Source organism: Amblyraja radiata, chromosome 28, assembly GCF_010909765.2.
Source record: "Amblyraja radiata isolate CabotCenter1 chromosome 28, sAmbRad1.1.pri, whole genome shotgun sequence".
Classification (NCBI taxonomy): domain Eukaryota; kingdom Metazoa; phylum Chordata; class Chondrichthyes; order Rajiformes; family Rajidae; genus Amblyraja; species Amblyraja radiata.
The window spans coordinates 27790115-27805359 of record NC_045983.1 but is presented as its reverse complement, the minus strand read 5'-3'; positions in this window follow the sequence as shown (position 1 = coordinate 27805359).

The following is a 15245-nucleotide window of genomic DNA, read 5'->3' as shown; positions in this document are numbered from 1 at the left end:
AGTGGGGAAGGAAACCGAAGATCTCGGAGAAATCCCACGCAGGTCACGGGGAGAACGTACAAACTCCGTGCAGACAGCGCCCGTAGTCGGGATCGAACCCGGGTCTCTGACGCAAGTCAGCAACTCTACCGCTGCACCACCGTGCCGCCTTTGATGGGACTTTACTGGACTTTATCTTGCAGTAAACATTAGTCACGTTATTCCCTTTATCATGTATCTGTACACTGTGGATGGCTCGATTATGTACCGTCTTTCCCCTGTCTTTCCAACTAAACTATGTCCCTCTATATCTTTTCGCAAACTTCCTCTCCATCATTTTGTTGCATCATCGGAAAACTTATCAGTCAGTCCACCTCCATTCTCATCATTTATATATATCACAAGCAACAATGGTACCAGCATAGATCTGTGCTCTAAACCACTGGTTACAGCCTCCTAGTATCAAGCCAATTGTGGACCCAGCTTGGTCCCATGTGCTCTGACCTTCTGGACCAGCCACCCATGTGGGAAATCAACAGAAGCCTTGTTAAAGTCTTGGCAAACCCTTCCACCATGTTTCCTTCCTCAGTTTCAACAATGTTCTCTTACCTTAGATTGAAAAGTATTCTCTTGTTCCCATGTGAAATCTCCTCAAAGTTATGCTTTGAAGAAGTTCTCCTCATCTTAAGTCTGAAGAAGGGTCCGGACCTGAAACGTCACCTGTCCGCGTTCTCCTGAGATGCTGCCTGACCTTTCTTTCCTGGACCTCCTCCATTGTCAGAGTGAGGCCCAGCACAAATTGGAGGAACAGCACCTCATATTTCGCTTGGGCAGCTTACACCCCAGCGGTATGAACATTGACTTCTTTAATTTCAAGTTTCCCTCTCTCTCCATCCCCTCCCCCTTCCCAGTTCTCCTACCAGTCTTACTGTCTCCAACTACATTCTATCTCTGTCCCGCCCACTCCCCTGACATTAGTCTGAAGAAGGGTCTCGGGCCGAAACATCACCCATAGATACTTCTCTCCATAGATACTGCCTGTCCTGCTGAGTTACTCCAGCACTTTGTGCGCTTTTATGTAAACCAGCATCTGCAGTTCCTTGTTTCTACTCTTGAGCCTTGATGTGCATCACAACTAAAGAAAAACACTATTAAAGTTTTTGTGACGTTTGAAGATAATCCACAATTTTGAAGACCTGGGTTTGATTTTGAAGTAAAAAACATCTTTGTGTTCCTCTTAAAGTAGGGTTTTAACGTGGGTCAACCGTGGGGTGGGTGGGGGGCGTGGAGGGGGGGCCTTATCATCATCATTAAACCAAGCCTGCATCAGTCTCGATTGTTATTAATGTTAGGTAGGTGCTTGTCAATTTGTACAGTGGACCTTATAACGTTGGCAACCCAGGGCTTGAGCAACGTCACTGCGAGAGCAGAAGATCTCTGTCTACACTCCACCAGGCAGCATATAAATCCCAGAGCTGTGCGTCGAGTACAGAATACATGGACGAGAGACAAATTGCACATCTCAATGTCAGCCTTGGAATGCAAGTCAAGGAGAGAGAGAGAGCCGGGCATGAATAATTCACGACTCTTGTTAGCAGCAGAGCAGCCACCGCCTGAACAGCGAGAGAGCCAGAGAAAACTTTTCGGTCGGTCTGACAATGAGGTGCCAGCTTGAATTAAATTGGAATCAGCATTCAGGCGAACACCTCAAATTTAACTGGCAGGTCGGCTGCAACCTATGAACATAAATCATCCTGTGGGCACTGTCATCGCGATTGGTGCCACGGAGCGGCAGAATGAAACTCGGGGCCGGAGATATTCATTCACAAAGTCCCCTCGCCACAAATGACATTGGATCCAGCAGGAAGCCCCATTCAGTACAACGGCTGAGCACAAGTGACACCACTGTGTTAATTTTTGGAATGCAAGTGCATTTTTGTGTACCTTTTAGCCAATTTTAGTGTTTGTTAGTAGTGACTCAGCCAGTAGGTGCTTCATATTATCAAGAGCCTGCTTACTCCGGTTAGAATGAGTAGAAGCTTGGAGATGTGATGACTGCAGATCCTTGCTGTATGTAGATTTAATAAACATGTGTTCTTGATGTGTGTTCGAGTCGACTCATTACAGAAATGGATCGATGTCGCTTTGAGGCAATGTAGTCGGAGTAGGGCAGAAGTGATCACCTTTCACTAAAGCAACAGACCATTAAGTATGGAAGACGGAACTGCAGATGCTGGTTTAAACCGAAGATAGACAAAAAGCTGGAGTAACTCAGCAGGACAGGCAGCATCTCTGGAGAGAAGGAATGGGTGACGTTTCTGGTCGAGACCCTTCTTCAGACTCAAACCATATAACAATTACAGCACGGAAACATGCCATCTCGGCCCTTCTAGTTTGTGCCGAACACTTATTCTCCCCTAGTTCCATCTACCTGCACTCAGAACCCACCATTCCTTTCCCATCCATATACCTATCATTAAGCACACTAGGTTCAAGCTGATTACAAATCATACTGGGCCTCCCTGAGGATTGCGATTTAATGTTTGTAGTTTAGTTTGGAGATTCAGGCCCTTCTGCCCACCAATTCCGCGCCGACCAGTGATCCCCGCACACTGGCACTATCCCACACACACAGTAGGGATAATTTACAATTTTTACCAAAGCCAAATTAACCTGGAGTTAATTTGGAGTGTGGGAGGAAACTGAAGATCTCGGAGAAAACACACAAGGTCACTGGGAGAACAACATACAAACTCCAGACTTACAGCATCCCATGGTCACTGATGCCAATTAACCTACAAACCTGTACGACTTTGGAGTGTGGGAGGAAATCAGAGCTCCTGGAGAAAACCCACGTGGTCACAGGGAGAATGTGCAAACTCCAACAGAGAAAATTACAGTGCCTAATTTGTAGACAAACAGGTGCTTTGCTTCAGTATAAAAGGGGTCAGATGGGCATTGTAATAGTGTGATTGCACCCAAGAAACTCATATAAACCCTGCAATCACAGCAGTAATGTTTCAGTTTCAGTTTGGTTTATTGTCACGTGCTGCGAGGTACAGTGAAAAACGTTTGTTGCGTGCTAACCAGTCAGCGGGAAGTCAATACAGGATTACAATCAAGCCATGTACAGTGTACAAATACATGATAAGGGAATTGTTTAAGAGTCTGAAGAAGGGTTTCGGCCCGAAACGTTGCCTATTTCCTTCGCTCCATAGATGCTGCTGCACCCGCTGAGTTTCTCCAGCATTTTTGTGTACCATGATAAGGGAATAACGTTTAGGGCAAAGCAAAGCCAGTTAAGTACGATCAAAGATAGTCCGAGGGTCACAAATGAGGTAGATAGAAGTTCAGCACTGCTCTCTGGTTGTGTTAGGATGATTCAGTTTCCTGATAACAGCTGGGAAGAAACTGCCCCTGAATCTGGATTGACACAAAAAGCTGGAGTGACTCAGTGGGACAGGCAGCATCTCTGGAGAGAAGGAATGGGTGAAGTTTAGGATCGAGACCCCTCTTCAGACTGAATCTGGAGGTGAGCGTTTTCACAATCCTACACCTTTTGCCCGATGGGAGGGGGGGGGGGGGGGGGCGAGAAGATGGAGTGGCCAGGGTGCGACTCGTCCTTGATGATGCTGCTGGCCTTGCCGAGGCAGCGTGAGGGGAGGTTGACATGTCTGATGGTCTGGGCTGCATACATGATTCGCTGGATCATTCGTTACACCATTCAGAGCAATTCTATAAACACTGCGGCAGCCTTGTATATATCACTCTGCCCCGTATACCTTAAATGAATTGTCTGACACATTCACTTTCAAAATCCGAGGACATCCTCACTGTCACCGCACCAAACAAGTTTCTAGATCAGACAGATAAGCAAGCGCATTATGACAACTGTGAACATAATTTGCAGTCCAGGACTCTGTCTACAATGTTAAGTATCAGGCACCAGTTCTTCCTTTCCTTCAGAAGTTATAGGAGAAGCATTAGGCCATTCGGCCCATCAAATCTACTCCACCGCTCAATCATGGCTGACCTATCTTTCCCTCTCAACCCCATTCTCCTGCCTTCTCCCCGTAACCCCTGACACCCGCACTAATCAAGAATCTGTCGATCTCTGCTTTAAAAATATCCATTGACACAGTCTCCGCAGCCTTCTGTGGCAGTGAATTATTTTACTTTATGGTAGTTTATTTGTCAGATGTACCAAGTACAGTGAAATTAATTTTTGTATACAGTTCAATTCAAGTATCACTATACATAAGCACTTAGCCTTGAGGAGCTCTTAAGATACGTCATAGATAAGCATCTCAGATACAGTACAAGTGTATAGCAGCAGTACCCTGAGACATTGTACAATCGCCTCTTTGAGGCTTTTTCTAAGTCCCGGTTGTTGTAAGTTCTGATTCACCATCCTCTGACAAAAGAAATTCCACCTCATCTTCTTTCTAAAGGTGCTTCCTATTATTCTGAAGCTATGGCCCTCGAATCCTAGACTCTCCCGCTAGTGGATACATCCTCTCCGCATGTACAAAGATAGACTCAAAAGGCTGGAGTAACTCAGCGGGACAGGCAGCAACTCTGGAGAGAAGGAACGGGTGACTTTTCGGGTCGAGACCCTTCTTCAGTCTGAAGTAAGGTCTCGACCCGAAACGTCACCCATTCCTTCTCTCCAGAGACGTTGCCTGTCCCGCTGAGTTACTCCAGCTTTTCGTGTCTATCATCGGTTGAAACCAGTACCTGCAGTTCCTTCCTACACATTTCGTCCTCTCCTTGGCATTTCACTATTCGATAAGTTATATGATTTTATTCAAATGTATAAAGTACTGAAATTTTCAAGAGCAGGAGAGTGTTGCAATGCATTGTTCCTGGGAGAACCCTGTCCCAACAGGTTGGAGCACCTTTGATCAGCTGTATTGTCAAAGGTGCTATCATCTATAACTGGGAAGCTAGTTCAGGAACAGGCATGTTAAGGCACAAACTTAGTACAGTCAGAAACAAAATGTTCCAGCAAATGAAACCTTGCCAAATGTTTCAGGTTCATAGGTCTTAGGCTGACCATGGGTGTCTCCAGAGTGCTATTCCCTATGTGGAGGATGCCTGTGTTTGACTTTGTTTAAAGGGCCTGTCCCACTGTATGAGGTAACCATTCGCGGGTCCAGGCAGCGGGCAATCGATGGTTACGTCCGTGCCTGTGCCAGGGACTGTGGAGGCCTTCTGTGAACGCTGGTCACCGCAGGAGGTTGAATATATTATAGATAAAAATGTTAATATTTTAATTTGATAATTTTGTTTAAGTGTTTTTTTTAATTGTTTGAGCTTTCTGCCTTCCCTTGTAAATTGTACATTTGTTTAAAAATCTAATAAAAAAACATTTACGGAAAACAAAACCAAAAAAAAAAACTGTATGAGGTCATTCAAGAGCCCTCCCCAGTTTCCCCTGATTGGAACTCGGAGAATTACGGTAATGGCCGCTCGTAGGTACTCAGGACTCTCGTGGACATTTTTCAACATGTTGAAAAAACTTCACGAGCTTACCGCATTTCCCGAGTACCCGCCGTTAGCGTTACGAGCCGCAAAGTGATGTCCCGAGCTCCGAAGTACCCGCTACGTACATTCTACGTACTTACCACGAGTTTGCTTTTTTTTTTAAACTCGGGAGAGCTCTTGGGTAAACTCGTATAGTGGGACAGGCCCTTAAGGTGGGGAGACTGGTGGACAGACAGACACCCTTGACGGATCTGGGTCAGAGTCCAGTGGCATGGAGTGCATAAGTACATACACACATCAAGTTAGTGCAAAAGAGAGGAAAATAATAATAACCCACTGAGTTACTCCAGCATTCTGTATCTACCTACAGCACTGGAGTAACTCAGTGGGTCGGGCAGCATCTCTGGAGAAAAGGAATAGGTGACGTTTCAGGTCGAGACCCATCTTCAGACTGAGAGTCAGGGGAGAGGGAAACTAGAGGCATGACAAGATACAGAACAAATCAGAGCCGGCACCGATGACCAAGAAGCACAAAATGGTCTTGACCCCTAACTTCACCTATTCCTTTTCTCCAGAGATGTTTCCTGGCCCGCTGAGTGACTCCAGCATTTTGTGTCTAACCGCAGTGTGAACCAGCTTCTGCCGTTCCTTCCTCACTCCAGCACTGCACGTGTGTTTTGCGGTTCTGTTCTACCTGTTATCTTTGCTATTGTGTCTGACGATGCTTCCCCGAGTTGGGTTGCCCGTGTTACCAGCGCGTCTGATGCGCGGTTGCTTTGAAGAGCAGGCTGCACGAGAGAGCAGCTTAATGATCGGGTTCCAGTAAGTGGACATGGTGCCTCAGGCTGTTCCTGGCTGGGCTGTCTGGCAGAAAAAAATCCAACACGTTGACAGGAGTGACAGGGATGGGAGCGGCAAAGCTGTCATGTTGAGAAGGGGTCATTCAGTAAGATCATAGCTGAGCTAATGGTTAGCGTTGCATCCACGTTCCTGCTCTATCCCTACGTCCCCTTGCGTCCCCTGCAGCCTAAACAATTCAGACACAAAAGCGCTGGAATAACTCAGTTTCGAGTCGAGACCCTTCCTCAGCCTGATGTACGATGGTTCATTGCTGGCTGAGGGGAAGGTGACAACGAGGCATGCAAACGATGACATCAATCAGGAGGACAGTGAAACTAATTGGAAAACTAGGATGAGGGAGGGACAGAGAGAGAGGGAAAGCAAGGGTGACTTGAAGTTAGAGAAGTCAATATTCATACCGCTGGGTTGTGAGCTGCCCAAATGAAACATGATGTCTAAACGATTTACCTATCCCAGCCTCAAATATATTCAATGCACACACCGCTCTCTGGATGTAAAATATAAAAGATTTATAACCCACTGAGAGAGGAAATTCTTCCTCACCTTCACCATACGTGAAGTGTTGCTCCCACTGCATGTTTCTTTCATTGAGGCTTAAGAAGGAACTGCAGATGCTGGAAAATCGAAGGTAGATAAAAATGCTGGAGAAACTCAGCGGGTGAGGCAGCATCTATGGAGCGAAGGAAATAGGCAACGTTTTGGGTCGAAACCCTTCTTCAGACTGGCGAAGGAAATAGGCAACGTTTCGGGTCTGAAGAAGGGTTTCGACCCGAAACGTTGCCTATTTCCTTCGCTCCATAGATGCTGCCTCACCCGCTGAGTTTCTCCAGCATTTTTATCTATCTTCTTTCATTAAGGCCTCTGGTTCACGGATGAAAACATTGCTACATGCTCTCACACACAGTCCATTCAGCTGGAAGACCGTCGCTTCAGTGAAAGATGCTCTGTGGTCTGCCCCAACTTTGTTGTATCGCCCAGCACAGCGAGATGACTGGAAGGGAATGTCACCGACTGGCCCAATCCAGGCATTCCAGACCGCAGGAGTAGGAGATGAGGGACGTCGCTGAAGCTTGGTGCAGCCAACGCCAAGGCTAACCAAAATCTTCCCGCGAATGTAAGGTGGCCAGGGATGGAGACATGTGGATCCAGATGTCAGATGGTAAGTGGATCCACCAGAGCCCGTGGCCGAGGTTGGAGCCGGCGCGCCGCGAGTCGACCCTGGGGGAAGGAAGTGTGGGGGGACCGCCATGAGGGACGGGTAGAACAATGGACAATGGGGACCCGATGTAGGGGGGGGGGGGGCATGAGGGTGGGGGAGAACAACGGGAGACCTGGCGCGGATACTGTGTGTACTTTGTAACTTTGTCAGCGCACTTAAGTGGCGACTATTTGCATACCGTGGGTGTGCAAGTAAAGAATTTCACTGCCACTTGTCACATGTGACAATAAAGTATCCATTCATCCATTCATTCGTCCATTCATTACACCTGAGCCTATACGAAGCACGTTGTTAGCGACAGGACCGTGGGGCGATGTTACTGGAGATTTTCTCAGCCCACTTCCCTCAGGAGAGTCAATACCAATTGAGATTGACTACTTGAGCAGGTATCATGCGTGTGCAATAATGAAGTCTGCAGCATCGGAATAAGATAAAATACACTTCAACGCAACGCCAAGGCTCTGTAGGGGAAGACCACAGTCTAGGATCCTTCTGCTGCTGGATATTGAGGGGCAGAGTCTGGTGGGGGCACACCTCAAACAAGCGGAGGGATATCACCCCAGGAGGCCACATGAGTGACAATGGTGTTCTACAAAACAAAATTAGAAAATCATAGTGAAAGGAGCACAGTTAGGCCATTCGGCCCTTCATGTCCATGCAATCGTGGATAATCTATCTCTCCTTCCTAACGCCATTCTCCTGCCTTCTCCCCATAACCTCTGACACCCGTACTGATCAATAATCAATCTATCTCGGCCATAAATATATCCACTGACTTTGGCTCCACAGCCTTCTGTGGCAAAGAATTCCACAGGTTCACCACCCTCTGACTGAAGAAATCCCTCCTCATCTCCTTCCTAAAAGTATGTCTTTCAATTCTGAAGCTATGACCTCTAGTCCTACACTCTCTCAATAGTGGAAACACCCTCTCCACATCCACTCTATCCAAGCCTTTCAATATTCTGTACGTTTCAATGAGGTTCCCGCCTCATTCTTCTAAACTCTAAATGAAGAATGGACCCGACCCAAAACATCATCTGTCCATGTTCCGCAGAGATGCTGCCTGGCCCACTGAGTTAAGGGCCTGGTCCCACTTTCACGACCTAATTCACGACCTCTGCCGAATTTGCCCTTGACTCATACTCATAGCATGGTCGTCATGAGGTCGTAGGAGGTCGTAGGTAGGTCGTAGCAGGCAGTTATGCTAGTCGTAGGTACTCGTGGCATCAAGTAGGTCGGGGCGTTTATCTAGCCTGATGAAAAATGTCCACGAGTAAAAAAGGTCGTGAATTAGGTTGTGAAAGTGGGACAGGCCCTTTACTCCAGTTTATGAGGTGCTAAGACTGTTGGATTAATTGGATGTACGGACACTAAGAATGTATGGTTTTTGTTTTGTATACATTTGTTATTCCGAATAAAGATTATTTTTAAAATAAAAAAATGCCGTGCATTGCAATCCGAGTTACATCTTCCCAGCTCTTTCCCCCTTTCTGCCATCTGCAAAGGCTGCTCCCTCCACAACTCCTTGGTTCACTCATCCCTTCCCACCCAACCCAGGTAATTTCCCCTGCATCCGCAGGAGATACAACACCTGTCCCTTGACTCTATCCAGGGTCGCCTGCAGTCCTTCCAGGTGTGATAGAAGCTCACATGCACCTCCTCTAACCACATCTACTGCATCCGGTGTTCCCGATGTGACCTCATCTACATCAGCGAGACCAAGCGCAGTCTTGGCGACCGTTTCACTGCACACAGCACGGTGGCGCAGCGGTAGAGTTGCTGCCTCACAGTGCCAGAGATCCGGGCTCGATCCTGACTACGGGTGCTGTCTGTACGGAGTTTGTACGTTCTCCCCGTGTCCTGCGTGGGTTTTCTCCGGGCGCTCCGGTTTCCTCCCACATTCCAAACACGTACAGGTTTGTAGGTGAATTGGCTTGGTTAAAAATTGTAAATTGTCCCTGGTGTGTGTGTGGGATAGTGCTAGTGTTCGGGGATCGCTGATTGGCGTGGACCTGGTGGGCCAAAGGGCCCGTTTCTGCACTGTATCTCTAAACCAGGGGTTCACAACCTTTTTCGTCCATTTTACCCTGGCAACTTTAATAGCACATAACAATGTTATTTCACTTCTTTATGAACAACTATTGATGAACAGATACTGGTATACCAGAAGCATCATCAGCGGTCACTCGAAATGAGTATGATTGTCCTCTCCATAAGGTTGTCTACTTGTGGGTCTGCAGATGTCTGTAGAGGCTGATCTTGGTGCAACGTGGGCAGTGGTGACTGGCGGTGGTTGGTAGTCGTCGAGCCCCCTTCCCTCTCCCCTTATGGTGCTGTCGCCTTGTCTCTGCGACACGGCGTAGCTGAATTTCGTGAGGTGCAGCTCCTTCCTCCAGGAGCGCCTGCCCAGTGCAATGTAACTCACAGTAGTGACCAGAACCAAAACACAGTGAGTCAATGAGAAAAAATATGTACAAATCCAAAATCAACAAATTTACCCCCTTTGGGTAAATCTACTCCAGGTTGGGAACCCTTGTTCTAAACTAAACTAAACCAAACTGAAGGCAATGTGTCTTGGTGTACAGCCTACGTTGCAATGAAGAGGCACAGGTTAGCAGAAATCCCAGCTCGTGCTTTCAGGGATTAGCTTTGTCGTTCCCCCCTGATTAATTACCTTCAGAATCAATTACCTAGCTTCAAAACAATCAGGTTGGCTGCACTAAACTTCAAAGTAAATTGGAACGTTAATTTGTGAAAGAGGCCTCTGTGTAAACAGTTTAATTTTATTCAATGCTTCCTTAAAATCAATAATTTCTAAAATCACAAAATGCTTAAATGATTGATTGAATCAATAAAAATGAATCTTCTCGGTAAATGACAGCAGCTTCACAAATTACACACGGCAGGCGCATGACGAAGCCCTCTCCTGATACAGAAGGTATTAATGTCAGTTCAAACATAACTCTGAGTAGACATCCTCCGCCAGCAAGTTCCACACACCCACCGCACTTTGTGTAATGAAGTTACCCCTCAGGTTCCCATTAAATCTTTCCCTCCTCAACTTAAACCTTTAAATTTTACGAGCATGTTGCCAGGGCTAGAGGGTCTGAGCTTCAGGTTTAAGGTGAGGGGAAAAGTTTTGATGGGAAGGTATATGTCTTCTGGTCCTCGATTCCCTTACTCTGGGCAAAAGATTATGCGTTTACCCGATCTATTCCCCTCATGGTTTTGTTTTTGTACACATCCGTAGGATCGCCCCTCATCCGCCTGCGCTGCAAGAAATAAACCCCGTCGCCTGTTCAACCTCTGAGTATAGCTCAGGGATAAGGCAGACATAGATAGATTCTTGATTAGTATGGGTGTCCAGGGTTATGGGGAGAAGGCAGGAGAATGGGGTTAGGAGGGAGAGATAGATCAGCCATGAATGAATGGTAGAGTAGACTTGATGGGCCGAATGACCTATTTATGAACTTATGACCAGTCCAGTGCTGGCAACATCCTGGTAAATCTTCTCTGAACCCTTTCAAACTGAACAGCATCTTTCCTATAACGGTGACCAAAACCGAACACAATATTCTAAATGCGGCCTCACCAACGTCTTATGTAACTGCAACATGACCTCCCAACGTCTATACTCAATGCTCTGACTGATGCGCCCTGGTGGTCCCGACTCGCCCCACAGGCCTCCCAGGAGACTGCGGAGAAGCCGGGCGGCGAGGCCTGTTTGGGTCGAAGGAGCCTCGGTGGCGGGCGTCGATGTGAGCCTCGGTGGCGGCAGCGGGAGACTCGGCTGCAACGGGAACCTCGGTGGCAGTGGAACGAGATGGGGGGGGGGGGCGGGGAAGACAACGGGGACCCGGCATGGGGGGACCGCCGTGATGAACAATGGGACCCAGTGCGTGGTAGTGGTGGGGGGGGGAGGCAGTTTCGTTTTAGAATCCTCTGCCTGGGGGATAAGCCTGTGTTTGTTTGTTTGTTTGTTTGTTTGTTCCGGTGAAGGCGCTGTGCACACGGCAGCCAGACAACAGTCGCTTGTCTTTTTTGTTTTGTTTCACACTTCTAATTTCAAGTTTCCGCGTACCTTGTGTGTTGTGACTGTCGGCAGTACAATTTCCCTCCGGGGATGAATAACGTTTTATCGTATGGTATGAAGAAAGATCATAAGAAATGCTGGCTATGTTCTCCTAAACAATAGCCCCAACAATCTGAATTAATTTCTCATGTTAATATGCGATGTGTCTTTGCTGAGAGATATGTAAAGCTGCAATATAAATACAAGACTTTCTTTATTAATGTAATTTACATTCTTGATCTTTTGTTCATTTGCTATTTCCCCATGGTCCAAACTGATGCTTTCATAATGCAAGTGTTATGAATATTAAAAAAGGATACAGTTGAGACATGATGGAACTAAGACTCTCAACAATTAAGCGAAATACAAAGTTTGGTTCTGTACGACTTGACTGTTAAGGAGAGGGTCCAGAGCAGGTTTACAAGAATGATTCCTGGAATGAGTGGGTTAGCTGCATATGATGAGCGCTTGACAGCACTGGGCCTCTGCTCTCTTGACGTTTCTGTAAGCTGGCTATGAGCTTCTTCTCAGGTAGTTCCTTGCTGTCAAGGCTAACAAGCTTCCACTAGGAATTAATGAATTCTGGCAAGGGTGGCGCTGCGGTAGAGTTGCTGCCTTACAGCGCTTGCAGCGCCAGAGACCTGGGTTTGATCCCAACTGCGGGTGCTGTCTGTACGGAGTTTGCACGTTCTCCCCGTGACCTACGTGGGTTTTCTCCGAGGTCTTCGGTTTCCACCCACACTCCAAAGACGTACAGGTTTGTAGGTTAATTGGCCTGGTATCAGTGTAAATCGTCCCTAGTGTGAGCAGGATAGCATTAAAGTGCGGGAATTGCTGGTCGGTACGGTCTCGGTGGGCCGAAGGGCCTGTTTCCGTGCTGTATCTCTAAAACTAAAAACTAAAACCACCTTCTGATTGAATAAATTCCTCCTCATTGCCTTTCTAAAGGTCTGTCCTTTTATTCTGAGGCTGTGTCCTCTGGTCCTAGATTCTCCCACTGATGGAAACATCCTCTCCACATCCACTCTATCCAGGCCTTTCACTATTCGGTAAAGGGCCTGTCCCACATGGGCGTCATTTGCGCGTCATTTGCGCAACATCATTTACGTGTCACGACGCACGACACTTGCGTCATGGCGCGCACGTGATGCGCGCTTGGTGCGTGGTGACGTAGGCAATGACACGCGGTCGCTCGCGGCGCCCTAGGATTTTGGGATGTACAAAATCTTCGCGCTCCATCTGCGTGACACGCAAATAACGCCCATGTGGGACAGGCCCTTAAGTAAACAATCCCAGATGCCCACATTAGTTCCACACTCTCTATTCCATCTAACAGTAATAGAGGTGTTTAAATTCTTCAGGAGCCTTGAACACTTCCTTGAATATTTATCTCTGCCCATCAAGTAATCTCTGTCATGGCCTAAGCTTTTTTTATTAATTAAAAAATAATATCAATTAAAAATTAAGCTGCATTTATCAACAATTCTTTGGTCAATATGCCCGACGTTGAGAACCCTTCAAATTGTAATATAATAAATCAACCTAGGTCTAAGCAAATAATTGTTTTACTGATTCATTCACTTATGTTATTCATTAACTAAGCTCAATTAACAAACATATGTGTCAGGTTAGAAGAGCCAATACAAAATGTAGCCTGTATAATCTCGATCTTCGGTATCCTCCCACATTCCAAAGACGTACAGGTTTGTAGGTTCATTGGCTTGGTATCAATATCAATGTAAAATTGCCCCTAATGTGTGTAGGGTAGTGTTACTGTGCAGGGATCGCTGGTTGGTGTGGACCCGGTGGGCCGAAGGGCCTGTTTCCACGCTGTATCTCCAAACTAAACTAACTCTTGGAGGCTGTCACCTTATTCCTGCTTTGATTATCTATTAAATATAACTAAGTAATCACAAGCATTGCTCACAGTGTCAATCTTTAGTTAAGCCAATTATTATGAGAAGAGTCCTTTTCGTAATACATCACCAGCAATTTTGCACGCTAATTAAGGGCTAATTTTATTATGGCCCATGCCATCGGATCGGATCAGCCCCATTGACACATTGCTCAATTTCATTTTGGAAGCAATGTCAACATGTCCTCCAAAGCTCCAGGGTTAATAATATTTTAAAACATCAAAGTGAAAATTATGTTACAAGGTAACTCCATCAATTTTAAATCAGTGCACATTGCCGAGAATATCTGGCGGTCGACTCCCTAGGTCTTGACAGCGAGGAACTGGGTGGCACCTTGGCGCTACGGTAGAGTTGCTGTCTTACAGTGCCAGAGACCCGGGGTCGATCCTGACTACGGGTGCTGTCCGTATGGAGTTTGTACGTTCTACCCGTGACCTGCGTGGGTTTTCTCCGAGATCTTCGGTTTCCTCCCACACTCCAAAGACGTACAGGTTTGTAGGTTAATTGACTTAGTATAGACAATAGACAATAGACAATAGACAATAGGTGCAGGAGTAGGCCATTCGGCCCTTCAAGCCAGCACCGCCATTCAATGTGTTCATGGCTAATCATCCACAACCAGTACCCCGTTCCTGCCTTCTCCCCATATCCCCTGACTACTCTATCTTTAAGAGCCCTATCTAGCTCTCTCTTGAATGTATCCAGAGAACCAGCCTCCACCTCCCTCCGAGGCAGAGAACTCCACACTCACAACTCCCTGTGTGAAAAAGTGTTTCCTCATCTCCGTTCTAAATGGCTTACCCCTTATTCTTAAACTGTGGCCCCCGGTTCTGGACTCCCCCAACATTGGGAACATGTTTCCTGCCTCTAGCATGTCCAAGCCCTTTATAATCTTATATGTTTCAATAAGATCCCCTCTCATCCTTCTAAATTCCAGAGTGTACAAGCCCAGCCGCTCCATTCTCTCAGCATATGACAGTCCCACCATCCAGGGAATTAACCTTGTAAACCTACGCTGCACTCCCTCAATAGCAAGAATGTCCTTCCTCAAATTAGGGGACCACAACTTTACATATAAATGTAAATTGACCCTAATGTGTGGGTATCACTGGTTGACGCGGACTCGGTGGGCCAAAGGACCTGATTCCCCCGCTGTATCTCCAAACTAAACTAAACTAAACTAAACTAAACTGGGCTGAATTGACCACTTTGTGACAATCTCTAGCCTTTGGCCTCTCAGAGCAGAGCGTTCAGCATGGTATTGCATACCTGGAGGATGTGTTTCAAGACCATGCAGAAGCCTTGTGTTAGGGGAAGAAGGAGTGCATCACCTCACAATCTACCCACCCGCCACCTTAGACAGCTCCTACCCCATCTGTGGAAGAGTCCGAGGATCCACATTTGCCTCATTAGCTACCAACATGGAAGTAAATCGAGAGAGAATATGGGCAGGAATCACTCAATAGTTTCGCTGGCCCGGGGCAGCCGGCAGCCTGAAGCAGCGCGCGGTCTGCACAGCTCCAGCTGGCGCGGCGTCTACAGCCCGGGATCCCTCGTGGGGGACCCGGGGGAAGAAGAAGCTCCGAATGCCGGTCCGCGGCCAACTTCTACCGCGGGCGCGGCATGGACTTTCCATCACCCCTGGAGGGGAGCTTCGACCGCCGACCCTGCAGTCTGCGGCGCTTCTGGCTGCGGCGCGGCGGGGACTTTA